The sequence below is a fragment of the Mesocricetus auratus genome, unplaced genomic scaffold (assembly GCF_017639785.1).
Source record: "Mesocricetus auratus isolate SY011 unplaced genomic scaffold, BCM_Maur_2.0 Super-Scaffold_100003, whole genome shotgun sequence".
NCBI classification, from domain to species: Eukaryota; Metazoa; Chordata; class Mammalia; order Rodentia; family Cricetidae; genus Mesocricetus; species Mesocricetus auratus.
In genome coordinates, this window is record NW_024429188.1 from 36,483,582 (window position 1) to 36,510,788 (window position 27,207).

The 27,207-nt window shown below is 34.7% G+C and overlaps 1 protein-coding gene across 2 annotated transcripts in view; it reads right to left on the reverse strand.

The window, feature by feature from the left end:
- The window catches only part of Il1rapl1 (interleukin 1 receptor accessory protein like 1), a 1,266,931-nt gene that overhangs the window by 1,068,130 nt on the left and 171,594 nt on the right, over nucleotides 1–27,207 (reverse strand). The gene's annotated exons all lie outside the window — the stretch shown is intronic.

Consider the following 27,207-nt stretch of genomic DNA (forward strand, 5'->3'; position numbering starts at 1 on the left):
AAATTTTACAAATAGAAAATTGGCAGATTGCATTCATTTAAGGGGTACAATGTGGTATTTTGATATGCATGCACATTACAAAATGGTTATCACCATCAAATAAGCTAACATATCTATCACATGACATAGTTGCCTTTTATCACTGAGGTATCAAAATCTGTAAAATGTACTGTCAAGTATATAGCACAGTATTAAGTGTATATCAGATGCCTAGAATTTTATCCATGTACAGGGGCAATTTTGTGCTCTTGGATCAGCATCTGTTCATTCCCCTTAGAAGTCTTTAGAACATACCAATCTACTGTTTCTTTTCTTTTTTATTATAACATGAAAATAGAAGAGCTGAGTACTGCAAGACTGAATTTGGAACGTAGCAAGTCAGAAAACAGTTCAGATATATTATAGGCCCCTGACAGTGCAAGATTCTTTGCAAGACATTTGAAGACTGCTCTAGCCAGTTGTCTATCACTATGAGTTTGCTGAATATGAGAAAGCTGAAATTGCAGTTTGACAACCACAGTTTTCATCTCTCACATCTTCAAATATCTGAAGATTTTAAATAATTAATTCAATCACAAGAATAAAAGTTCATTAAAATGCATTAGCCTTTAGAAATCAAAATCCATTCACTTGATTCATCATAATAATATAGTCTCAAAATCAGAAAAAAAATTAAAATAACCAAAAGGATAAGCTGTTTTCACTCTAGCACATGTTTACATGATAATGGCAATTTTTAAAGCAAGGACCCAGATTTCACATAAAGATATAAATGCAGCTCTTCCAAATAATCAATTCATCAGGAATGTCAAAGTCAATGCCTTATTACATTGCAAGACTAGCTAGAACTCAAATCCCATTTTCCAGCCACCACACTGACTAGAGCTGAAGGAAATCTTCAAGATGGTATCTTCAGCCTTCTAGTTAGCAGCAAGAAGCAGTTCTTTTCTCAGTGTGAGTTTAATCTGTGCTGCCCAAGAAACTCCGAGATCCAAGTATAAACTGCAAGCCCTTACAGTTTAACTATCATGTTACTTTACTCTTGTTCAAAATACTGTTTTCTTATCCATTTCATTTATGTGAGATACATAGACTAGTTTGCAATTCTATTTCTTAAATTCAAATTGGTTTAGAAAGCATCAGTGTTGTAACATCAAGATCCTTAATTAAATCTCTTTATATTATATATGAGCAAAAAATATTTAAATGTATTTCATAGGCTTAATGTCTTGGACAATCTATAATAATCTTAACAAATGTCATTCAGAAATTTTATTGTATCTTAAACTGAAAACATAGATTAAATATGACCAACCATAGATATCTGTGACTTGCTGTGCTGTCAGCAAAATTAAAATTCTTATCCAGAAATATCAATGAAAATATACCTAATAGCTTCCTTTATCAGAAGGAAATAAGTTCCAAGACATCCATTTAATGCTTAAAAGCATAAATAGTACAAACCTATATATTCTTTGTTTTCCTGCTATATATACTCACAGTTGATTTCAACTCATCAATTAGATATAATAAGAGGTTGAAAAAATCATAAAATATGCTATAACATGCTTTATATCATCTCTAGCTCATTACTTTAACTGTATTCACACCTGTTGTGATGATAGAATGATACATTTTAAATGATGAGATAAAGTAAGTTGAATGGTACAAACAGTGAGGCATGGAATTGGGCTACCACATAAGGTTTTCTTGCTTCTAAGCACTGTGATTCCACCACAGTGTATCTAATGGCAACGATAAGCATAACATGACTAAAAGGTAAGCAGTATAAAACATGACTACAAGGAATAGAGGGATTATTCAAAATTCAGGAGAGGCAGAACACGACAACATGAGATTTCATCAACCTCTCTGAAGAGCATGTAATATGGAACTTGTAAATTATTGATTTATGAAATTTTATAGTTTATAGTTTAGGATATTGGGTATTGTAAGTACAAAAACTGAAATGAAAAATGGTGTTATTATGAACATTTACTGAAATTCTTATTTTTTCTCAATGTTACACTGAAGATGATATTTTGAGTGTTCCAGTTTCCTTTCTGTTACTATGATAAAAAAGAAGCAATGAGAAAATAAAATGGTTTAACTTTGCTTATACATCCAAGTCACAATCTTTCATTGAGGGAAGACAAAGTAGGAACTAAAGGCAGAAACATAAAAGCAGATGTCATAGAGGAATGCTGCTCACGACTCACTCAAAAGTACATGTTTAGAGGATCTCCTGACTAAAGAATGGTACTGGGTGGTTTGTTGTATCTCTTTAAACCAATTTCTAATAAAGCCAGTCCCTCATATATATGCTGACATACTCACTTTATATAGGTAATTTCATAATTATGGTTTCCTCTTTCAGGTGACACTGGGAAATGTTAAATTAATAACCAAGGCTAACCAGAACACCCTACTCCTTGTCAATATGACTCACAAACATGTGACTATTAACCCTTTATACGAAGAACTCATGTAAGTATAATATTAAACACACTCCATGTCTGGATGTCACACACTCTTTGCAGTGTCAGTTGGGAGGCTTGTGCAGTCCTTGGAGCCACTGGCAGTGGAACCAGTATTTATCCCTAACGCATGAATGTGTCTTTTGGAGCCCATTCCTTTTGGAGGGATATTCTCTCTGCCCAGATTCCCAGAGGAGGGCCTAGGCCCTCCCCCAAAAGATGTGACGAACTTTGACAATCCCCCATAGGAGACCTCACCCTCGCTGAGGAGTAGATGGGGGTGGGATGAAGTTTTGGTGGGGGAATGGGAGGATGGGAGGGAGAGGGAACTGGGATTGTTATGTTAAATAAGATTATTTTCAATTTAAATAAAAGATTAATTAAAATTTGCCAATGCTTTAAAAGTTCAATGACTTTAAAGGTTTAAAACCTCCCATTTGTAGGGGTCCTATAAAAAAACAAAAAAAAACAAACAAGTTATATATACTTTCTTATACCAAAAGGGAAGAACTGAAACACATAGTAATCACCCTTAAGCAAAGCAAAGAAGTTCAGCAATTTAGCTAAATGTCTGTCCTCAGGGACTCACTAACGATCTTATGGGCTCCAAAGCATTTGAGAAGCCAGACTGTTCATCTCTGCCTTCCACAGCACACTCCACATGTCTTATATTGGCTCATACTGACTCTCCTCCTTATCTATTGGTGGTAGGCATTTCATGTTCCTGGCATCTCCAAGATTCTGATATGTTTACTACAACGGAGGCCTCACCTTTAGTAGTGGCATCTCTGCAGGGACTTCAACATTGCCATACGATGCCAAGCCTCACTTTCTTTTCTTGACCCCTAAAATCCTGCAATTCTCATGCCTTCAAAAACCAATATTACATGAGTGTGAATATCTTTGGTATTGCCAAGCTCAGCTCCCAACTTCAAATGTGTATACAGATTCTTTGGACTACAGCCTCTCAGTGCCTAATCTGTTGAAACACATTCCTATTCATAGAAAATTTCACCTCAAGGATGCTGATCAATTATTAATCAGAGCTGATTCTTTAGCCCCAGCATGATAAGCTCACTCAAATTCTTAGTTAAAATATCACATAAATAGCCCCCAGACCAGTTTGCAATTAAGTCCTTATTCCCTTCAGAAAGCTCACCAGCCAGGCCTCCACAGGCCACATTATCTTCCAAGATCTTACAACAGCTCATTCATCTCTGAGCACTCGATATCTTTCACAGCCCAAAGCTCAAAAATCTTACATAATCCTGTAATAAAATATTCCAAAGCATAAAAAGCTACACAGCTAGGTTCATCATAACAACACCCACATTCCTGGTACAATTTTATGCTCTATTTCCTTTCTGTTGCTGTGATAAAATACCCTTAGCAATTTAGGGGAGAGGAAGCAATGGAGTTTGTTGGTTTCCACATCACAATCCATCACAGAGGGAAGATGAACTCAAAGTAGGAACCCTGAGGGTGGAACATTGGTGGAATAGTACTTGCTAGCTCATTCTCTGGTATACTAGAAGGTTCGTACTTAGATACCATTTAAAATACATTGCAGGAATAGTTGTCTGAGCATGGGTTCATCCAGCTTTTCTCAATTAATAATCAACATAATCCATTACGAACATGTCCCCAGGTAAACTTGACCTATCCAAACGCTCAATGAAGGTTTCTCCTCTTAGATAGCATTTTTCTGTGCCACACTGACAATTAACATTTATCATGACAATGAATCAATTTTAAATAGTTTCAATTTCTGGATGAACAGATATAAACTTACTCACCTCTTCTCTGTTAAGAATAGTATCCACTTCTTGCTTTCCAGTATACCAGAATGCAATCATAGGCAAAATGAGTACATCACAATAAATAAGATCACCACTTAGCCTGGGTTCTTACCCCTTATTTTCCATGCATCACCTGTGATATTTGAAGCAAATAACTTATTCTCTTTTGGGTTGATGTCTACTATTGTCTATTAACACACCCTTCTGTTCAAGCTTTCTATATACACCAGCTCATTATACATCCTACTTAATAATATTTGTTTATTTTTATTTACTTATTTTATATTCTGGTAGACTTGATGATACGATATGAATATGTGTTTCATTCAGGTTTTATTTCCAATGACCAAGGAATGATGAGTAAATAAAAAAGAACACATGAATGAATGAGTAAATGTGGTTGGTTTATCTGCACTTCACTTTTCTCACTCAAACTTGTTATTTGATAAATATATAGTGAGCATTAACTATTTACAAGATGCTATTCCAAGGGCAGTGAAAGGATGTCTAATAAAGAAGGCAATAAAGGAGACAAATGCTTACCTACTTAATTAGACTGGTTCTATTGCCATATGGTGAATATGATGTGCAGAAGGAGTAGAGGGGAAAACCTATCAATTTCACTTCTAGTTGGGTGTGGTAAAGCTATAGGAAAGTGCTTTAAAAGTAATAACATTTCATGAAGGATGTGAAGGAGAGACTTCTCAAGGAAATGGTGTTTGTGGTTTAGGATAAAGAATAAGCAAAATTATTAATCTAATAAGCAGAATAATTTCCTCCACCAAAAAACCGGCTGAAATTCAAAGACCATGTGCCAGAGATGACTCAGGACCTTAAAAACTAGGAAAAAAATACAGGTATGCCAACATTTTGATTTAAAAATTTTGTTTAAAACTGACAATACTTATTGTGTAGCAATACTAGTACTTGGGGTGGAGGCTTGAATATCAGTAAAAGTTTATTGTCATTCTTGGCTATATTAAATCCTATCTCAGGAAATTTCTCCACCAAAAGCAGATGGTGTTTAAGGGGAATAAATATGGTAATATTTGTTGCAGCAACCATAGGAAGATTCTAAAAATGGATCTAGTGAAAGTTAATAATGATCCAAGAATCACTTAGGACACAAACCTCTGACCATGTCTATGAGACTACTTCTAGGTTACAGTAAGTGAGATGGGTAAATAACACCAAGTGTGGATGGCAACATACTATGAGCTGAGGAGCTAGGCTGAATAAAATGGGGACAAGAGAGAAGAAACATTAACTGTGCTGCTTCTCAACTAGCAGTACAATGTAACAAGTTGCTTCTTACATCTACTGTCATACATTCTCTGTCTTAACACCCTCAAACTCTAAGCAAAAATACGCTCTTCTTTCCTAAGGCTGCTTTTGCAATATTTTGTTCCTGAAAAGAGAAACATAAGTAATAAAATTGCAAGTTTCACTGGGTGAATTTTGCTTTGGACTGTGATGAGAAGAGTTAAAAATGAGTCTCAAGTATGAATAGCAAGTTAGGAAAGATCTTGGATTTTGTTCTATATTACCCAAGGTATCATCTTAGAGAATAATATGAAGTATTTTCTAAACCATAGTTGAAGCTGAAGGAAAGGGTTTCTCAAGTAGTGACAAAAGAGAGATAGAGTCAACCTTAAGAGAGTGACAGTTAATAGAGAATAAATGTGAATTAGTGATACAAATGGAACCATTTGTTTATATACTGGAAATATATGGAAATTTTTAATGATGGCAGTAAAACATTCTATGAAATCATATTTGGGCTATGATAAATTAAATACCCTAAACAATTTCCTGTCAAATTTTCCATATATTTAATTAAACATATTATCCAAAGGTTCAGTAGGATGATGGAAGCTAGTAACGCTATAATCAAAGCTGTTATCAAAAATATAAATTATGATAAAAAGAATAAAGAAAAAAACTAAGAGGAATTTTATACTTTCGAGACAGTGGCCTACCGATATTTATGAGACAGGCAAAATTTGTCAGCAGAGAGTGAGGCTGAATCTAGATAGATTTGAGATAATAAATCCAGCAAAAATGAAAGACACCATTAGGAGGCCACAAATGATTTGAGAATTAAAAACGCACAAGGAGTTTCAGAGTTAAAAGCGTCTTTGTGATAATGCCCAGTCATTTTATTTGACTCATTTAGGCACGATTGGAAGACGTTAGTTTAAAATCAGTTTTATTTGCACTGGTGGTGGGATATGGAGAGCATATGTGAAAGTTCAGAAGTTAAGGTGTGTCTATAATTAAGTAGGAGGAAGATCAATACATCTATCTAAAATGAGGAAGAGAGTGAATAAAGCCAGAGGAAGTCAGTAAATTTCATAAGAGATTAGAAAGTTATGACTGTTGGAGAGCTGGAATACATATTTTTACCAGCAGAAAAGTACAAGGAGATTAATAGTTAGGTAATTTACCAGTAAAATTGTAAGAATCTATGTTTGTTTGTTTGTTTTGTCCTTGTTGAGAGAAGAAATTTAGAAATGAGAAAGAGCTGGGTAAGTATAGAGTCTTAGCTTTTTATTAGGATAAGGAAGCTATTTCACATATGTAAGTTCACGTTTTCTCTTAGCACTGGTATAAGGACTGGAAATGATTACTTAATCTTTTACCTATTTTGTCAACATACTAAGGTATAAACTCCTACTTCAAAGTTTGGCAAGGATTAAATTAAATCATTGCCTTTAAAGTGATTGTTTAATAATGACACTTCACTGTAGACATGTTTATATGCTCTTTTCCTGTGTTTCTTCCTTGTGTAATAATTGGCTATGTTAAAAATGATCCTCTATATTTTATTTAATCCTTAACATTTTGACATCACTATACTCAAGATTAAAGTAACTACTTTTTCAGTCTCATAAGGAAATTAAGTATCCATTTGTGCATGACACAGATAAAGTATTTTGCCCAAGTGCTCATTTACATAAAGCAATGAATATTAAAGTTGTGAGCTTGACTTAATATGGAGAGGAAAAGTAGACACTTTTCTAGAATTTCCAATTGCAAGTTACTAAAGGCATAATATTTAAAATTATTCGTGAGAAAAATCTCTTTTCTGAAAATAAACTTTCTCCAGCATTTGGAGAAATATTAAACACACATGCACATCTATATACAAATAAAATGTTAACGGCTATGTTTTCCAACACTTAGCAAAGAGATTTAGCAATTGATAGGTGTTGGAGTGGGAGAGTTAATTTTCTTTGAGAGTGTAGTCCTTGATAAGTCAACCATGCTTGAAAGGAAAGCCACATATCCAAGGATATATTGACAGCACAACTTGGATTTGGGGGTTTGGGAAACAGGTATTAAAAGTTTAGTGGGTATGGAAGAATTGCATCTGAAAGAAATTTTGGGGGCATAACATGATGAAAACACATTGTATAGTTTAGTTTAGATTGCCAGTTGGTGTTATCCTTGTAGATCTCTGGAAATCTCACTAGTGTCAGGTCTCTCCTCAAACCTATAATGACTCCATCTATTGCAGAAAGACTACCTTAATAGCTCCGCCCTGATGATAAGATTGATGACTACCTTATATGCCATCCAGTGACTGATGGAAGCAGAGGCAGACACCCACAGCTAAACACTGAACTGAACTCCTGGAACCCAGTGACAGAGATGGAGGAGGTGTGATGAACAAAGGGGGCAAGACCAGGCTGGTGAAACCCACAAAGACAGCTGACCGGACAAGGGGGAGCTCTTGAACCCCAGTCTGATGGCTGAGAGGCCAGCAGGGGACTGATCCAGACTCCATGAATATAGTATCAGTGAGGAGGCCTCAGCGTAGCAGATCAGTGTTTACCATGGTGTACAAATGAACATTATGAGCCCATTCCACATGGAGGGATGCTGTCTCAGCCTGGACACATGGGGAATGACAGACTCTGAAATACCCCCAAGAAGGTCCTTAACCTCCCTAGGGAATGGTTGGGGATTGGATGGGGGGTTGGGGTGGTTGGTAGAGAGACAAGGGAGGACAGGTGGGAGAGGAAGCTGGGATTAACATGTGAAGCAAGCATGTTTCTAATTTAAATAAAAAATTAAAAAAGAAAGCACATTGTATGCAACTCTCAAAACAAACATATTTCTAAGGTGAAGAAAGACTGATGAGATAGCTCAGTGAGTAAAGGCAGTTGCTACAAAACCTGAAGCCCATAGTGGTATTCCTGGTAGGGGAAAACCAAATCAAAAAAGATTCCCTGAATTCTACACATGCATCGTGGCATAAGCATACACACAGGCAAATACGTACAAATAACTGTAATGCATTCTATAACATTTTTAAAGTCATAAGAAAGCAGACTCCTGGAATGAGTCTAGGAAATAATTCACAATATCAGGTTGTGAAAAGATGCTAAACAGTCTTTTTGTCCCCTATGTATTTAATTTTTAACAGTATTACACTTGTAAACAATGCACTGTTACCATATTCTCATATTCACTTTCCTCTACTGCCTCTCATCTGCTTCACAAACCCACATATTCCTTTCTTAGTCTCAACTAGGTACCGTCTTGCCTCATGTTCTCTCTTTCCTTTACTTATTTCAGGCCTGTTGTAATCATTTGTTGTTGTGTTGTTCTGTTTTTGTGAATGGCTGGAGAAAGGACCCAAGCCTATGTGTATGAGAGGCATGCATTCTTCCTGCTGACATGCATCTGCAACGCCTGCTTCCCAACTGTCAAAGACAACATGCAAGTGTTTCTGTGTGAATGTGTGTGTCTATTTTTGAATGTGTGTTCCACTTTAAATTTTCCTTGGAAAAAGTTTCTGAGTATCAAACTGTCCCAAATTTATTAGAATCAAGGTCAATTATAATCTTAATTGGGTATGCCAAAGCATACATTTTAAACAGAAATTATCTTAGTAAAGCATATTGTACAAATTGTTTTCTTCCTATGATAGTCTATATTCCCAAGATCTGAATTCTACTTTATTGGGCCACTAATAAAAATAATACAATAGCTGTAAGCACATTATTAAAATATAGCATGAGCAATCAAACTCACATATACTATCTACTGTTATTTTAGAGTATTGAGTATATTATTATAAGGAATCTAAACTCTTTGATTAATTGAAGGAATATTTTGTATATTGCAGAATGGATGAGACAATAATGCAATATAGTGATTTAAGGAAATACTGAAGGCATAAAAAAGCAGAGAATGAGCAATATAGATTACTGGATATCATATTAATTAACAACAGATGCCTCATCTGATACATATGGGCACCTTTAGGTTTGAATGAGATATTTTACAGTTCTGTAAGGGTAAGCAGAATGTCCAAAGATAATCAATGCCAATGCAAATATTTCCTGCTCATTGAAATGTAGAGTAGTTTTGTATGATAGAATGCAATAGATTATTGTATTATATATAGGACTACTGAAGTCAATTCTCATCAATATTCCTTTTTTTGCAGAGAAACTTGTGGATTTCCAGCAAATTCTCTGTATCAGTTGTAGCATCCTTTCCAATTTTCAAATGAATTAGTGAGTTAAATAAAATAGTTGACATTCTTCTTTTATATTTTAACATTAGTAACTATATTTTTGATCATACTTTATTAATACATTTATTTTTCAGTAGTATACAGTTTAAATCAGAAAACTGGTGAACAATGTAAAGATTTCTGAGTGAAGAAACTACTTACTGTACAAGTATAATGATCTGAGTTTGGATCCCTAGTGTCTACATTAAAACAGGGCATGGGAGTGTGTATTCAAAAACAGAGACAACAGGATCTCTGAGGTTTACTGGATATCTAGTCTAGTCAATTAGCATGTTCCAGGTTCAGTGAGAAATTTGATGCAAAATATAAATAAAATAATACTAGAAGCCATTGATGAAGATGTTCATTCATGAGCTCAAGCCTACACATGTGCACCCCCCATACACACACACACTACACATGCACACATGTGCCTCTGCACTCAAGTGTATACACACAGAGACACACACAGACAAACACCTGGAACACACAAGACAGAGAATAATGACAGAAATTTCATAGATATATGGAAAGTAATTTTCCACATAAATATCAACAACTGCTATAGCAACAAAATATTTTTCTGAGACTCTAGATCTTTCTTCCAGTGATGGGATGGGATGGGATGGTAACTGCGATGCACCTTTATAGGGAGAGTCTACAATAACAGAGTTTGCAATTTATAGGATAATCTTCTGCAAAATCAGTCATTTAATACGTTCTGCTATAGCTGAGAAAATCCTTAGAACTACAGGGATACATCTGAATAAATATGGAAGGAAGACCAGCTTTACGTTACTATTATGTGTGAGAAGCTTAACAAAGTAATGATGTTTATCATTGCCATATCCTACTTCCTTTATCTGCAAAATGGGCAGATAAAGAGTTTACTGTGAAAAACAAACATAACCATAGGCACATAACCATTAAACATATGTACCTTGATTGAAGCTGCATTACCTTTATTGTTGCCACAAAACACACAGGACTGTTTAATAGCAATAGTTTTATCTGAATTAACTGTGAATTCAAAGTTTAATTTGCTTGGAACTATTGAAAAAATATAAATATTTCATACACCTGCCAAAAATTTCGAAGAAATTCAATACAACTAATACTTACTCAGTGACAGGAGAAAATCCAGGAAGTGGATGAAACTGACTAGCTAAAATGGTAAGTGCACTGGGCACAAGAATAGGCAACATAAATTAAAACAGCACACAATTTCCATTTCCCTTTTCTAATTCACCTTTCTCACACTTTTGGTGTTCAACACGCCTTCCACTGGAATTCAGCTGCAAACACTTATATCAAGGAAACTTTCTGGGATTTGAAATAAGATTGGATGAGACATATGATAAAGGCAGGGAAGAGAAACAAATGCATTCCAACATCATTAATCTGAGCAGCAAACATAAGCCTAACTGGTTGAATCTTCCATCCTTTGTGAAATCTTCCTGCCAATATGTTTAACGGACAGTTGAATAAATTCGCTCACCCATATCACATTTCTGTGTGTTAAAATTTCAATCCATTGACAAAACACTGCAAATTTGATGAAAAGGTGACTTTATGCTTATTCTGGATCTATGGGTACTTGAATATGTCAAAATACTGTTTATTTTTCCAGTAAAACTCTCTATCTGCACCCATATTAGTTTTGCAGATCAGAAAACTGGGCATGGGAGAAAGTCAATTGTTTCTCGGTTCTTAGTCTACATTGGGATCACACAAGGAGCTTTCACAGAGAGCAATAATCTAAATGTTACCAAAGCTACTGGTCTATGTAATATAATTCCAAATAAGGTCCTCAGTAAGTTGTGTTTCTCAAAGTTCTCTATAGTGTTTTTTCCACCTACAGTTACATGAACACTTTGTGGATAATTCTTGCTGTTAAGAACAGTATATCAAATTATAGGATGATGAGGTACATCTGCTGCCTCTACCATCAAATGAGAGTTGGCAGAGTTTTTATGCAGTTGTCACAAGCAAACATGTCCTGAAATGTTGCCAAGTGATCTGTGGCATGTCTGGTCTCCCTTGATCACAAGTGTAATCACTTCCCAGAGAGATATGCTTTGTTGAATAAAAAGAAAATCAGTCCTTAGAACATGTAATGCAGCAAAAATGGTCACCTTTTGAAAAACAATCACCTGGAGTTACTCAATGAGAATCTAACAATGAATCTGCCACATAATGCAATTTGAGCATTTGTCATATGTGTCAATAGAATTCTCTTATGAAAGAAAAAGAATGATTAAAAATAGACAGCTCTCTGTTTCTATCAAAGTGATCATTAAAACAGACTGGAAATTATCCTTAGATATGATATGAGGTGAGTCCAATATAATCACAAGTGTTCTTATAAAATACTGACTAGAATACCAAAGTCAAAGCAAAGACCATATGGTAATGAAAGGAGACATCAGAGTGATGAAGCTATTAGCCAAGCATTGCCACTACCAACTACCAGGAGCTGGAAGATTTATACAACAGTTACTTCTCTGAAGGTCCAAAAAGCAAAAACTGTCAATACCATGATTTTAGCCCAGCAAGTTCCATTTCATACTTATCACTTTCATTTACATTACATCACTTTCAAGTACATTTACATGACTTAGAACAAAAGATTTTATGATCACTTCCTATAGTAATGAAAGGAATTTAGTATATCTCAGACATTGAAAATCTAACATGAACATTTTTGTTTGTTGCTTAAAGATAAATGTGGTATTTTATAACTATATATGTATAGTTATATATATGATTTATTTTTGATGATTTTAATAACATTTATTCTATACTGAATATTGTGAAGTGCTAGATATATATATATATAATGTTTACATGAACAATTTTCTTTTTTTATCATTTTTTATTCTAATTTTAAATAGCTTGTTTTACATGTCAATCCCAGTTCCCTCTCCCTCCCCTCTTCCCGCACTCCCCTTCCCCCCTCCTTCCCACCCTATTGCCAAATCCTTCCACATAGGGGATATCTAGAGTCTGTCATTTTACTCTTGGTAGGGTCAAGGCACTCCCCTAAGAGTCCAGGCTGAGAGAGCATCTCTCTTTGTGCTATAGGCACATGAAGACAGTTTGTATACCAGGGTGGGCTGGAGAGATGGCTCAGCCGTTAAAGGCTAGGCTCACAACCAAAAATATGAACAATTTTCTTAATTTTACTTATAAATCAGGTATTTGCTAATTTTGCCTATATAGAGTATCATGTCTCTTTCAAGATAAAGTGACTAGAAAATTAGGTTCTGTCTTATACTGACAAAGTGATAGTCAATTATCAATAAAAGAAATTACTTCTGAGGTTTTGATACATATATATGTATATATAAAAATATATATACATATATATTTACACACACAGAATTCACATTTTCTGTGGTAAAGTGTGCTTGCAAAATTTGTTCCTGAACTGAAATTCTTTCCATGTGATATTTATGTGATTTTGAGCTATGTACTAGCTATAATCACTCAGCTCAAAGACTTTCACTATCTGAGGTTTCTGCTTCCTTAGTGCACTATCTGCACTATCTCATCAAAGAGAATATAAATTATTTTACAACTATTTGATCTCGTTGCTTCTTTCTTAACTTCCTAACTTGTATAATATAATTTTTTCTGCTTGAGCTTTTTCTTAGAATTGACTAATGTGACTGACTGCCCTTCTTACCAACATATCTGGAAACACTATATATCAATTAGTATTACCTCCAATACTTTAGAAGATAACAGGTAAGTCAGCATTTGTTATCAGTACTTCCAAAACCTATGTTGCCGTTTTCTATATCATGTTGCTGGTTGAGTCTGCGATGAAAATAAAATCCCACTGGCCAATTGACTGAATTATGTCACTCAACAAGATGTTGAAATCCTGTCCTTGAAACCTGTTCATATGCTTTTATTCAGAAATATATTAATTTCCAATATAATTTCACTAATATCCCAGAAAATTGTGGTTGTTCTTAAACACAATGACTACTGTCCTTAGAAGGACACTGACAGATGCTCACTGGAAGAAAGCCAACTAACAAGAGAGGTAGAGATGATCAATATGATGGTAAGACAAGAAAGCCAAAGGATATGGATGACCACTTGAATCCAAGCAGAAAGCAAGCAGGATCAGCTCTTAGAGCTTTTAGAGGCAGGGTGGCCTCAAGAAAATCACCATTCTTTACTTTTAACTTCCAGAAATGTTGTTGAATAAATGTCTATGTTTGAAGCCACCCAGTTTGTGGTCATATGTAGTTATGGCTGCTCTAAAATACTGAGTTCAAGAGCAAGTATTTGTTGTTCATTTTTTAATGTTTGCTTGACCACCTATGTCAAGTTTGAAAAATAACAGAAGAGACATGGGGAAATGATCCTGGAAGGAGGTGTATAACGTAGGAGCAAAGACAGGAATTGATACTAGCTCAGTCTAGATTTTAACAATATAATGATCTAACGTCATTAAAATCAGTTTATAGCTTGGCAATAATAGGATTTATTTATTAAAACAATAGGCATAGGTGCTGATTAGAGGAATCAAAGATCTCCCCCAGATATGGCGGGATAACATAGATGTTCTGTGCTACCATTAACTTAGATGAATAAAGAAAACTGGAAATATCCTACCAGATAGCCTCATCTAACCTTAATGGAAGAGAAGGGGCTTAGCCTCACTGCAACTTGATATATCATAGCTGACTAATATCCAGGGGATGCCCACCTGTATCTGAAGAAAAAACAGTGGAATAATGGATGGGGTACAGTGGTATTGTGTTAGAGAAGCTTGCAGGACCTTTAAACAAACCCTTCCCCTGCTCTCACTGTTAGGACTTTAACATAAACATTTTACAATGAATTAACACACAATTATGTTTAGATATGGAGACAATGAAAAGTGAGATGACAAACTTACTAATTGCAAACAATCTGCTTCTGTGTGTATGAACGTTTTATTGAAAATATTCTTCTCTCAGATAGTAACCCCATGCATAGTTTCCCCTCACCCTACTTCTCACAGATCCCCACTACGTCTCCTCTCCTCCAGAACCTCTCGCCTTCTGTTTCCTCTTCAAACAGTTGATCTAATACTAGGCAAAAGTCCGCATATAGAGGCAGGACAAGGCAATCCGCAGGAGGAAGAGAGTCTCAAATGCAGACAAAAGAGACAGAGACATACCAGCTTCCACTGTTAGGAGTCTCATAAGAATGCCAGGCTAACAGCTATAACATACATGCTAAGGACCAGCTGCAGACCTATACAGGCCCCTTGCTTGCTGATGCTGTCTATGTGAAGACATGTGAGCCCTGCTTAGTTGTTTTGGTGAGCCAAGTTCTTCTGAAGTACTCCATTATATAATATTCTGTGGCATCCATAAAGTTGTCAAAATGGGTGAGTTTCATAACCATGTGACAAAAGGTTACATTTATGTATCATGAAAATGTTCTGAAACACTGAAAAACAAATGTTGGAATTTGTTTTGGATCACAGGTCATCTACTATAAATGAAAGAAAAATTAAATGGCAAATTTAGTGATAAACATGTATGTTGATTTCAGTGAGTTTTAAAGTATCAAGTGGAAAGAAAGCAAGTTCAATGTGTGAGAGCAGAGTGTGCAGAATGTAGAGTCAGAATTTTAAGTGTACAAAAGAAAGGCAGAGTAATATGTAAGAATATGATAAAATAAATATCCCAAAGAAATTAAATTCTGAGATGCCGCATCAGGCCTACTCGGGCTAACTTTTGTGGAGTTTTTGTTTCTTTTGGTATTTTTGTTGCATTGTATGATTATCTTGGTTTGGGTATTTTTTATGGGGGGGGTCACAAAGAGACACAGAGACACAGAGACAGAAACTATAAAGTTGGGTGAGTAATGTGAGTAGAATCTTGGAGGAGCTGAAGGAGGTGGAAGAAGATATAATATGAAAAATTATATTTTCAGGATAAAATAATAAAAATAAAAAGTGAGAGAAGTTAATGCTTTATTTTGGTAATGTTAAACTGGAATAAAATGGGGAGAAGGTGGATGGTTGTATTTAATTTCAATTGATAAATTTTACAATAAATAGAATTTAAAAACATAGGGTCATAAGTTTTGAGGTTCATTGGGTGAACATATTGGTAGATAATGAAACTTTACAAATAAATTGTTCCCACACAAACATACACACACATATACATACATACATACATACATACATACATATATAAATATATAAATAAAACATAACATTACACTGGTGGTATAAAATATGAAATATATTTCTCCACAAATATTATATAATGTTAACACATAAACCAATATTATACTGTGATAGTTAGATAACATCCTAGGCAGAAGCATATTTCCTTACACATTCAACTGAAATATAATTTCGTGTTTACTCAAAATTAACTTTGTTTAAACAGCCCCACAGAGGAGTTCCGTAAATGGATTAAGGAAGAGACATACATGAAATGACATTGGAAGTATCAAGTTCTCTCTCACTTCTCTGTGTTTTAGCCAGGATAACATATCCAGTGTTACACTCTTGAGGTATGAAATTCTTCCCTGGATCATATTTCCTGGCTGCAGGCAGGTCTTCTATTTCTTCCCTAGTAAATCCAATGCAAGCTATTGTTTTAATACTCCTATTTAATAGGGTTTATAAATTTGACTTGGGAAATCAGAACAATTTTCAATTCTAGTACACATTATTACTTCAATCATGTCTATTTTTTACCTTGGGAAATTAGGTAAAAATAGTTTTTTTATGGTTAACATTATGCAAACAGCCATGTCTTCAGCAATTTATTATCCAGACTGTGTACCTGAAATAGCTATAACTTGATAAAGAACTACATTCATATTGCTATCTAGATTGTAATATCTCACTTTAGCTTTTGAGGGTATTTCCTTTCTTTTCTCTTTCTCTCTTTTTTCTATCTATTTTTGAGATAATTTTTCTTAATAGGAAACACTATCAATTTTCTGTCTACCAATACTAAAATGCTTTCAGATAACATTTAGGTAGAAAATCCCTTTCAGTACATAGTTTCTAGTACCAGTGAAAAATGCTGTTTTCTCAACTAGTTCTTAATGGTTTTCTTCTATCCTAAGTAATTCTTGATAAAAGCTAAATTGCATGGTCAGTACTTTTCTTTTATACTTTTAGTTTTGAGATTACAATTTAATTACAACATTTCTCCCTCCCCTTTCCTCATCATTTTAAACACTAGCATATAAACCCCTCCTCTCCTCTTCAAAATCTTTGCCTCAATTTTCCACTAATTGATATTGCATCTACACACACACACACACACACACACACTATATTTCTGTATAATGTTTCATGTATACGTGCTTCCAGGGCTAACCATTTGGCATTGACAGCCTATTGGTATGCTCTTTCCTGGGGTAGGCTACCTCTCCTGCTCCTAGCTTTATTCAGTAGCCTACAGTTTTGTGAAACTTTGAGGCCTCCTGAGCTTTCACCCATCAAGTTTGTCATGTTCATAGGGGTCATACTTGTTCAGATCAAGTTTGCTCAATGGTTTTTTAATCAATTTGATGTTTAACAGATTATGAAATGTCCAATATTGTAAATGATTACTTTGCAATAAGATATTCATCACTGCTTAGAAAAATCTTATTATTAGCAAATAAATGTTACTTTCAGAACCTCTAGTCTGGGAAGGAAGGTGTAAAGGTATCCAAGGAAGGCATTACCCAAGATTATGCTACTATTCAGGTTCTGCCTTTGCTCCTAAAAGTTCCTACATTAAAGAAGATGTCAGACTGAGGATATTACAAATCTTCTTTACTATGTTGTATGTGATTTTACTTCATTTCATTGTTGTTTTTTTCTTCAGCTGATTCATGTGAAAATTAATTCATGATGACTGATACTCCTTCTGAAATTCATCTGCAAGTAATATATTCTAGCAGCTACAACCACGAATGTGTTTGTTGTCTTCTATCTGCTCACTTTGATTTTCTCTTCTAAACACATTGCTTATTATAAATATCCTGAGTTGACAATTATCCTGCCAAAAGCTGAGAATTTGAATTAAGTAACTCATAAAAAATCATGAAACTAAATTTTGAGATCTTGGGAATGTGGTCATTTATAGGTTGGGAAGGACAGTGGGTAGGGCGTAATCTTCCACTGGCCTTCGGGAAAGGCCTAGTGGTATAATGAAAACCTGATGCCCTCTGTTTTGAAATTCAGAGCTTCAATCCCAGATATGTTACTTCAGGGAAATAAGTTAATATCCTTCATCTGATATTGTTCGATGGACTTTCACAAAACACTACATGATGCAAAATATTACCATTATTTTTTATGTTCATCATGCAAATATGTGGCATAACAGTGGGCATCTATGAAAAATATTTTGCATATTCATTGCTTCTCTGAAAATTATAACTGATAACTTTATAAAAATCCATTAATAATACATTCTCATTTGACCTCAGTATATAATTGGAAAAAGTGAGTTTAAATAATTTATAAACCAGTAATTTTCAAAAATATATAGATACACAGATTTCCTTAGCATGAGTCGAATGCATCTCATAATATATTTTAGCCTTCCTTTCAGAATCAATAATACTGATTTATCTCAAACAATGGAGATGGATCAATAAAATGTTTGCCACACATGCATGAGGAACAATGTTCATATCTCTATAGCACACACAAAATCTGAGTACATACATATGGTGTCCACCTATAGTCTCAGTAGTAAAGGGGGAGGGGTGATTCCCTGCTCTACAAGGAAATAACAAGAGACTATGCTTCAATATATAAAGAAAAAATCATTAATAAAAACATCAAACATTAACATTGGGCCTCCACATGCCACATGCATGTACATGTGTATGCATGTGTGTCTGCAAAAACAAATGAATACTGAAGACACATGCAAAAAAAGTTTATTATGTGTATATTGAGGATAGGACATTGGTTTCTAGGATCTGAGAAAGAATTGAAGAAGAGGCACTGAAGTTGGTTTACCCATACAGAATTACAATCAGATAAGATTAGTATATTCTAGTGTTGTAGAGCACAGCAGAGTGATTTATTTTTTGAGACAGAATTGCTCTGTAGCTTTGGAGCCTATCCTAGAACTCACTTTGTAGACAAGGCTGGCCTCAAACTCACAGAGATCAAAGAAATAATAAACATTTTACCTGATATTTATATGAAGCCAGATTTAATCATTACATATTATATACATGGATAAAACATGTCATACTGTATCAAATACCAAAATCATTTTTAAATAGTCTTTGGTCTACCTAAATATTCCTGACTATTTTTTTTTTTGGTTTTTACGAGACAGGGTTTCTCTGTATTGTTTTGGAGGCTATCTGTCCAGCCCGGCCTCGAACTCACAGAGATCTGCCTGCCTCTGCCTCCCGAGTGCTGGGATTAAAGGTGTGCACCACCACTGCCCGGCTCTGACTATTGTTTTTATAAATAAAGAATACATTGATAAACATGTAAAACACTATCATTCTGCTTAGAGACTATAGCCACTGTTTCCTCAAACATGTCAATATATGTAAAAAGATGGCTTTAAAAATTAAAATTCCTTATACACACTGGAAAGATAAAACTTTGAATTGAAAGAAAAGGCTAATCATTGGTTGCATTCAACAATAAAATGTATATAACAAAGAGAAATAACACATTCTTTCAAAAAGTACAAGTGAAAGTATATAATTTCAGTTGAATCAATCAACATAGAAAATGAGTGTGAGGATGTATATATGTTTTTCAAGACATGGTTTCTCTTTGTAGGTTTGTAGACCAGGCTGATCTGGAACTCACAGAGATCTGCATGCCTCTGCCTCCTCAGTGCTGGGACTAAAGGTGTGCCACCACTAGCTGGTGAGGTTCTTTATATTATACAGTCTTCCTTCAAAACTCTATTCTTGATTTGGTAGCTGTAATTGTGTGTCTTTTTGCTTACAGATTGGAGCCAAAATTGTGTAAGCTTTAGAAGCAATAAAAACCACATCCTCCCCAGCTCACCATATGCACATAAGTGACTCACTATCATACTTCTTCTCAAGTTGACTAAACATTTTCACTCTTCCAGAGATCTGAAAACATTGAGATTAAAAGGAAATAACAGCTTTTTTTTCAAAATTGGATGAAGACAGCATTCAGATATGGATTAAAAGAATACTAATTTATACTGTAAGACATCTGAGATAGCATGTTAACATGTGGAAGAAGTAAATTGTTAAGATTAGGTTCACATCACCCACAGTAGCCACTGTCATCAAGGTATTTCCAAAGTTACTTAATCTCCATAGGCCTAAGTGTCTTTATGATGAGACTTGAACAAGGTCATTACAGCTTGGTCTTGGAACATATAAAATAATGTAATCTTGCAATATTCCTCAGTCTTATGATTTTGAATTAATTTTTATATACTAGTTAATTTATGTGAAAAAAGAACTTTCATACTAATCTCCTTCTGTACTCAAGAAAGTATACTGGGAAGTGTATCAGCAAATGACAACTTTTTTTTCTGTTTCTTATTAGTTTAAAACTTAAGAAGACAGATGGTATCAAACAATGCTTTATCAAATGAGTAATTGAACAGTCTATGTGTATCACATTAATTGTAGAGATAGGTGCAAAGTTTCACATGAAATCTCTGTGATATTCAGTGTGCCAATAATCAGTAAAGAAATGTACATTTTTTCTTAGCTTTCTCAAATATGGTTCAGCATTTCCATTCCTTCAACTTGAATATGGGAAACTGTTCTGGCTCACTTATAAGTAGAAAAAAACACAAATGCTGATTTTTTTTCGAGACCGGGTTTCTCTGTATTGTTTTGGAGGCTGTCCTGGAACTAGCTCTGTAGACCAGGCTGACCTTGAACTCACAGAAATCTGCCTGCTTCTGCCCTCGAGTGCTGGGATTAAAGGCATGTACCACCAAAGCCCAGCCCAAATGCTGCATTTTATAACTGAAACTTTATAATATTTTTTTAAAAATTGTATTTGAACACTTCTTAGGGCCAACAATTTGATTTTAGGCTTCCCACCTACATATGAATACACAATTTGCATAACAAAATTAGCTGCTATACTTACATTTCCATATACATAAAAGAAATCTGATTTAGGAGGTTAAAAATCCTTATCATAAATTTTAATTACAATATATTATCAACACTAACATTAAAATTTCAGGGAACACACAAACAAAATAAATGACCTGCTTTTTATATCTTTCCTCACAAACAATTTTAATTTAATGTTGAATTAGACACAATAGGACTTTCTTCCCATTATTTTTGTAATTCTTCATGTTTATGAATAGGAAGTTCTGACAGGAGTACACAGTACCAATTTTCAGTGTCATTAAAGTGCTTGGAAAGAGCCAGTTCAAAAATAACTACTGTCCAAGCAGCAGACATGTTTGTGGATCAACATATTGACTTTTATATAATACAAAGTAAAGATCAAAGTACATAAAATCAATGAAGTCAAGATGATGAAAACCAGAATTTTGTAGAACTAGATCTATAGTAAGAATGCCAAACAAATTGTGTTTCATTTTACCAACCTACAACCATAGCCAGTAAATTGAAATGCACATAACCTGTTTAATAAAAAGTGTACTATAAAAATCATATTTTAGTATGTATTTATAAATATGATATTTAAAAATCCTGCAAAGGATTTATTGTGCCACATTAAGATATCATATGTAATGTATGCATATACACATATATTTGTATGATTCAGATCAGTAGTATTCATTTAATTCAAAGATACAATGAATCTAAATCCCAAGACTTCTGTAATACTAAAAGCCAGCATATAATTAGTGATTATTAAGATATCTGCCCTATATTTTAGAAAGTCTATGAATTCTAAAAAATTTCAGAAGTCATTGAATAAAATCCCTGTTTAGATTTTTAAACATGGGCACACAGGAAACACATATGCAATAAAATAAAAAGAAGCAGTAAATCAATATACATATTTGTATACACAAACACTTGTACTTATGTCATATATATACATATATATATGTATATGCATGTCTACATGGACATATGTGTTCTTTTATGTGCAATATAGATACATAATTTTGCATATATTGCAATATATATGTTGAAACCAAAATAGTCTCCATTATTCTTAATTCCTCTCGTTATTTCAGTTATCTACCAGAAAAAATAATTCCCTAACAAAGTCCACATATGATTACACAATTATTCATTATTCATGCTTCTATGTATACTGTATCAAAAAACCAATGAAGACTCCTTATTAAAGCATACTTTATTTTAAAAGTTCTTATAAATGTCATATCCTTGAGAAAACTCTATCAGTAACCTTGGTATAACATCAAAAATATATAACTTACAGCATTTAACCTAGGATTGATTGCAAAGGAACTCTGATTATACAACTAAATATGTGTGTGTGTGTAAGTATGTGTGTTAATGCAGAGAGTAGAGGAGGGCCTTAGAGCGCTTCCTCAATCACTCTACAGCATGCACCTACACATGCACATACACATATACACACACATATATGTATATATATATATATAATAAAAATATAAACATTTTTCCAGAGATAGAGTCTCTCCATATAAGCATGGCTGTCTTGGAACTTGTTATGTAGAGCAGGCTGTCTCAAACATACAGATGTCCTTTTGCATTGGACTCCCATGCACCACTAAGACTGGTCCTACAGTCCATATACTTAAGACACGTCTTTCGCTCAACCAGAAGTTTGCCATTTCAGCCAAACTGGCTGTTCAAAGATTTCATAAGCTCTACCGGTCTCTGACCCCAAATGCTAGAGTTATAGACATGCAAAACTGTCTACCTTTTATGTACATTCCAAGAATTTGAATTCAGAAATCTCAGATCAAACACTGCTATCCACTGATTTTCAGTTGATCTGGTAATTTTTTTCTACAAACAAATAGTATATAGAATGAACAGAAATGCTTGTACATGTCCTTGAACTTGGCCTATTCCCAAATATCCATTTTCTTTAAATATTGCTTTAGACAACTGTTTCAAGCAACAGCTCCTTCTTGTTACTCTTTATAAAAAATGGAGCCTGCATGGGTCAGTGATTAGTCCTCTACATATGCATTGTAGCTGCTTAGCTTGGAGTCTTTGTGGAACTCATACCAGTGAAAGGCAGTGTCTTTGATTATTTTCCTGGTCTTGAGACCGTTTTCCCCCTACTGTGTTGCCTTGTCCAATCTTGATATGAGTTGTTTGTGCCTAGCCTTATTGCATCTAATTCATGTTTGGTGGTTTTAATGAGAATAGGCTTGAAGGGAGTGGCACTATTAGGAGGTTTAGCCTTGTTGGAGCAGGTGTGGTGCTTTTGGAGGAAGTGTGGTGGGCTTTGAGGTTCAGAAATCCAAGCCAGACCTAGTGTGTCTAATTCTACCTGCTGCCTGTAGATCAAGATGTAAGAGCTCTTAGCTCCTTCTCCAGCACCATGTCTGTACGCATGCTTCCAAGCTTCCCACCATGACAATAACAGAAGCCAGCTAAACTTAAATATTTTCCTTTATAAGAGTTGTTGTCGTCAGGGTGTCTCCTCCCATCAATAAAACCCTAACTGAGAAAGAAGTACTCATATTATGGGACACACTTAGAGAATTAATAATTGTCACTTGGTTTGATATGTGGGCATTTGCAGAGTTACACAAAATACTCAATGATTAACTCACTTCACACTGCACAACTTTAAACAGTACTATTTCAGAAGAGATTTACAAGTTCAAATACCCAAATATATTAACAATTTGTCTCAGTGGTGTATCTACTAAGCATGCCATTTCAATTATTTTTTGTATATTTAGTCTCTCATACAATACATCCCATCCACAGCCTCCCTGCAGCAGGCTTATTCTTTTAAGCCAACAACCAGGTCACAAAGTATGACAGAGACTTACTAGTTATGAAGCTTGTCCCACTAGATATAATATAACCAGTTAAATCTTCAGAACATGTACGTGTCTTTGTGTGAAACCACAAATCTAACAGGATACAAACTGACATATATTATAACCTTTAATCTGTTGCTCAGGTGAGACAGTAGTTTCTCACATCAATACAAAACAAATGTCCTAACCTTATACACGCTACCCTTTTCTCCCATATAAAGATGTCATTTATCTCACTTGTTCACAAACTTGAAAGTCAGCCCAGTTAAGATTATTGTTAATAACCAAATAAAAAGTTGAATATTAGAAGTTACTGCTGGATTGGATTCAGTCATATTCTAAGATCAAATCTACCAATAAAAAGTGTGATCTGCTTATGTCCACAAAATTTCAATATCCTCCCAAGCATAAGGATGTTGAAAAATTAAATGTCCAAACGCAAGTATAAAAAACACTTTTTAAAAGGGAAATCCTGACCTATAAAATAATATCATTATTATTATTATATGCGTATTATAGCGTATTATAGGTGTTTGCCTGTATGTGCTTCTGTGTTGTGACAAGAAGGTGACATTCCTAGCAGTGGAGTTACAGATGATATTGATTGACTATGTGCGTACTGGGAATCAAACCAGGGCCCTCCAGGATAGTAGACAGTGATAAAACCAATGAGCTATGTCTATAGCTATATGTCAAATACTTTTGAACATCACCTGTTAAAGATGAACACATTAGGTGTAAATGACATTTATTATTTTCTTCTAAGGTACAGTAAGTTTTCCTAAAGTCGTTTTACTCAACCCGTGTCTCTAGTAGCAACATATTGGTTTTAGCAATGACAAATTCATGCCCCTTGCTTTTTGCTAATTAGTTCATCTACTTTGCTGCAGCAAAGTATTTCTTTTACATAGATATCATCTCAGGATGACATTAATGGAAAATTGCACGGTTCTGTATGGGAATGTCCTTGTCCAGTATCATTGTTCCCCAATATTAAGACAGTATAACCTGGTATTGTATTTATATAAAAGAACGTACTGTAAGCCCTATACAGAATTTAACAATAATACCAGCTCACCTTACCACCAAAAGACAGGGACAATTGACTGCTTTAATATGCACTAATTCAGGCAAGATTTTTATATTATAAGTGATATGTTCATGATTGATGCATCAGTAATTTTTATATAATTAAGTTTCTCAGGTTTATTATACTACAATCAGATTTGACTTTGAAAATTAAGCTAAAGAGCATTTCAGTATACTAGAAGAGACTTGATGAAGATGATCTAAGTTTTAGAGTATTTTTATTAAAGAAATATATCTTTCTAGATTTTTAAGCCACTCTAGCAAAACACTCTGAGTGGTTGTTATATTTCCCAGAATCTGATACCTTTAAAAATAAATTAGCTTTGTTGTTAACAAGATTCTAGGCTTCCAAGTGGGAAAATATTAGCAATTTATTTTCCATTTATTTATGGAAGTCGAGTTGTGATTTACTGGCAGTGTTGATGGTATATTTAATAAAATAAGAAATCTGACTAACTTGATATTTTTCCTTAACTTAACTAGTTTCTTTATAGACTAGATATTTTCCTCATTAATTTCAGAGAACTCTAACCTACCCAACAATATGGTGAAATAATCATTCTTAAGGTCTCTCTTAGTAGGGTGAGTTGGGATAAAGTATTTATAATAATAATTTAACTATAATTCACAGTAAGATTTTACTTGAATCTGGATGGTGGAGCTGGTGGTGAGGCTAAAATTTGACAAATGGACACATTTAAAATAAGCCTTGAGAAAACATTTAAAGCACTACATATAAATATAGCATATTGCCTTGTGGTACTTTGTATAAGAATGACTCTTATAGGCTTGCTCTCTAGTCGGTGTAACTACTTTCTGAAAAATTAAGAGGTATAGTCTGTCTTTTTGGAGTAAGTGTGCCACTTTGAGGTAGGCTTTGTGGTTTCAAAATTCCACACCATTCATTCCAAGTTAGCATGCTCTCTCTGTGTCTGTCTCTGTCTCTGTCTCTTGCTCTCTCTGCCTCATGCTTGTGATTTGATGTCAGTTATCAGCCACTGTTTTAACAACATGCCTGCCTAACTGTTGCCATGTTCCCTATTACAATGGTCATGAATTCAAACTCTCTGGAACTATGAACCCCCAAATTAATGCTATTTTTTTCACAGCAAGAGAAAATCCAACGAGAAATGACTAGGGGGAGGGGAGAGGAAGTTAGGAGATAGACCAGGGGAGAAGAGGAGGGAGGAGAAGACATGAGGAAGCAGGAAGATTGAGTCAGGGAAGAATAGAGGAGAGTAAGAAAAGAGATATCATAATAGAGGGAGCCGTTATAGGTTTAAAGAGAAATCAGGCACTAGGTAAATGTACAGAGATCTACAAGAATGCCAGCAACAAACAATCTAAGCAATAATAGAGAGGCTACCTTAAATGCCCTTCCCCTATAATAGTATTGATGAGTACCTTAAATGACATCCTAGAACCTTCATCCAGTAGCTGATGAAAGTGGAAACAGAGACCCACAGCTAAGCACTGAGCCAAACTACTGGAATCCAGTTGTAGAGAGGGAGGAGTGATGACCAAAGGTGTCAAGACCAGGCTGAGGATACCCACAGAATCAGCTGACCTGAACAAGGTGGAGCTTATGGATCCCAGACTGACAGCTGGGAAACTAACAAAGGACAGAACTAGGACCCCTGAACGTAGGTGTCAGTTAGGAGGCCTGGGCAGTCTAAGAGGCCTCTGGTAGTGGAACAGCATTTATCCCTAGTATTCAAATAAACTTTGGGAGCCCAATCCCCACAGAGGGGTGCCTAGACACGTGGGGGAGGGCCTAGGTCCTGCCACAAATTATGCAACATACCTTGATGATACCACATGGAAGTCCCCCCCCTCACTAGGGAGCAGAAGAGAGATGGGATTGGAGATTGGTGGGGGGCATGGGAGGATGGATGGGAGAGGGAACTTGTATTGATATGCAAAATAAGATTGTTTCTAATTGAAATGAAGAAATCTAGTGAAAAAAGGTGAAAAAGACATAACTGGACATCATAAATCAATAAAGTTTTCCTGAATTTGAGTGCATGTATATTTCTGTGTGGTTTCCTGTATGTCATGAAATTGATACAGCCTTACAATTCCTTTTCATATTTAAATTAGCCTACTTTCAAAACTGTCATGAGTAAGTATATTCAATATTTCTTGCAATTATGCAATAACCATATTTTCTCTTCTATACTGATAAGATTTTAATTAATTCCCTTTCTATGCTATCTTTCATGATTCAGAATGTTATATTCCGTTTATAGTTTAGCAATTGAAAAAACAAGGTCCTGTCCTCTGAACAATAATAAAGCAAAATTAGCAATTTAAAAGATTATGATTTTCACTGAATTTTGCTATAATTAAATTAAAACTATTTATGTGAC